This window comes from Octopus sinensis, linkage group LG24, assembly GCF_006345805.1.
Source record: "Octopus sinensis linkage group LG24, ASM634580v1, whole genome shotgun sequence".
Lineage (NCBI taxonomy): Eukaryota > Metazoa > Mollusca > Cephalopoda > Octopoda > Octopodidae > Octopus > Octopus sinensis.
This window is the reverse complement of record NC_043020.1, coordinates 27,741,593-27,744,092: the sequence shown is the minus strand read 5'-3', so window position 1 is coordinate 27,744,092 and position 2,500 is coordinate 27,741,593. Positions and strand designations below refer to the sequence as shown.

Sequence of the window (2,500 nt, the reverse complement as noted above, 5' to 3'; positions counted from 1 at the left end):
ATAGATAGATAGATAGATAGATAGAAGACACCTACCCAATGTGCCAAGCAGTGGGACTGAACCTGGAACCGTTTGGTTTGGAAGCACTCCAAGCAATTTTTTCCTTTAGCTTTTCTCCATTTTTCGTTCTTTAGATCCATGGCTAAGTGGTTAGGGTATTCGACTCATGATGCTAAGATACTGGTTTCGACTGCTGGGCTGATCAGTGCGTTGTGTTCTTGAACAAAACTCTTTATTTCACGAAACTCAGTCCACTCAACCGTAAATGACTCCTAGAAGAAACTGGGGAATTAACCCTGCAACAGTTCGGCATCCCATTCAGTGGTGTTGGTGGGGAGATTGGCAGAGCTATGATATCAGTCACTTATACACCATGAAATTCGGGTTAACCCGAGGCCTTGTACCGGGCCGTTTTTTAACAGCTTTATAGATCCGCAGATAAATTAGTGAATGGGGCCGTATAATATCTACCTAATAACGAGCCACAAAATGCATAGATCACAATTAGGCCGATACATTCGTGCGGCCTCCACTCCACCAGCAGCAACACCACCACCCGTGCAACTACTCACGGTGCAGATACCTTCAGACAGCATCAGCCTTATGAATCTTTGGACTCGTGACGCATCTTATTATTATCTGCTTGGTTTACTTAAATGTCTTTCCTGCCTGGACACAAACCTCTATGTTCTGAGATACGAATCATTCATAGCGCACTTTGTACCGTGTTGTGTTCTAGAGCAAAACACACTTCATTCTATGTAGCTGTGCACGAGTAACCTTGTGACGGGCTACATGTATGTGTGTGTGTGTGTGTGTGTGCATTTGTCTCCCAATAGCGTTGGACAACTGGTGTTGGAGTGTTTATGTCTTCCTTACCTAGCAGTTCGCCAAAAAGGTATCGGTAGAATAAGTAACTGCGGCTTTTTTTTCAACAAATTTCATTCAACAAAAACAATAACACGTAGCAAAAACATCTTTAAATGATTATTCCGGAGCATATTCACCATCTACTTCAATTACTGCTTCCCATTTGCTTGGCAGACAGCCAGACCGTCATTTAAAGATGTTTTTTTTTTAAATATTGAATTTTTCGTTGAATAAAATTTTTTGAAAAAGCAGCCGCAATAATTATGCACCAGCCAAATGTATTATAATACAAGCTTGAAACACTTACATTCAAAACTCGCAGATTCTCGGTAGCATCGGATGAAAGTTTATCCGATTTACCTCTGCCTCTCGTCATCTGCCATCGTGACTGTTACAAGAAAAAAACCACCGTCGGCGCAACTCAAAAAGATGTCACTGAATGAGTTAAGTTTTCAAGGGGAACAACTCTTATATACCTAATTTTGAAATTTTTAACAAAATTAATTTGAAAATATATATCTGGAGAAATATCAAATTTATTATGTAGTGAAAAAAATTTCAACAAAAACGCATGGCATTAAGTAGAGCTGGATATAAGCAGAGGTTAAAATATCCTGTGCCAAATGTAGACTACAGTCGTATGAATACTATTGATGTAACTCGTAGTAAGAAAAGATTAAAAGAACCAAGAAAGACTAGAAATAAAGATAGAAGTAAAAATAAATGTGCAATAGTGAACGCTGCAATACAAAATACGAAAACCAATTCCTTGCCTCGTTTGTCTGTTAATGCTGATAAAAATAGCAAAAGTAATAAAAATAGAGGTAAACGACACACCCCGTATGTAAGTAATATTAATTGGGAATGGGATAATTGTAACGGAACTTCAAATAAGGGCAACATTATATGGTATATTATTCCATTCGCCGGGTTAAATCCCTGTATAAAGTTTATTCTAAACATTTTTACTAAAGAAAATAGATAATCTGATATAATCGACTCCAGTAACGTCCGTGTGGCGCATACTGTCTCTAGAAATGTTTTTCAAATTATATCTTCACTTAACAAAATGAGATTAATTGATTTCTACAATAATAATAATAATAATAATAATAATAATAATAATAATAATAATAATAATAAGGGTGGAGCACTTGCAGAAAATAGCACTGCTTGGAACTGCGTGAATACTCCGGAAGGTGCTCGAAAAATAAGAAGTGTTAACTCAGTTCACTGGTAGTGAACAGCTGACACTAGTACATGTCCAACGTTAGAATCTGTGCATAGGCGATGATGATAATAATAATAATAATATTAATAATAATGATGATAATAATAATGATAATGATAATAATAATAATATTAATAATAACGATGATAATAATAATAATAATATTAATAATAATGATGATAATAATAATGATAATGATAATAATAATAATATTAATAATAACGATGATAATAATAATAATAATATTAATAATAATGATGATAATAATAATGATAATGATAATAATAATAATATTAATAATAACGATGATAATAATAATAATAATATTAATAATAATGATGATAATAATAATGATAATGATAATAATAATAATATTAATAATAACGATGATAATAATAA

General features: G+C 33.5%; 1 long non-coding RNA gene across 1 annotated transcript in view; it reads right to left on the bottom strand.

Annotated features, from left to right (window-relative positions):
* Positions 1–1,556, bottom strand: part of LOC118767751 — a 7,813-nt gene extending 6,257 nt beyond the window's left edge. Inside the window, exon 1 of the long non-coding RNA XR_005003661.1 lies at positions 1,178–1,556. This is a non-coding gene — a long non-coding RNA (uncharacterized LOC118767751). The remainder of the gene's footprint in view (positions 1–1,177) is intronic.
* Positions 1,557–2,500: the final 944 nt, after the last annotated feature.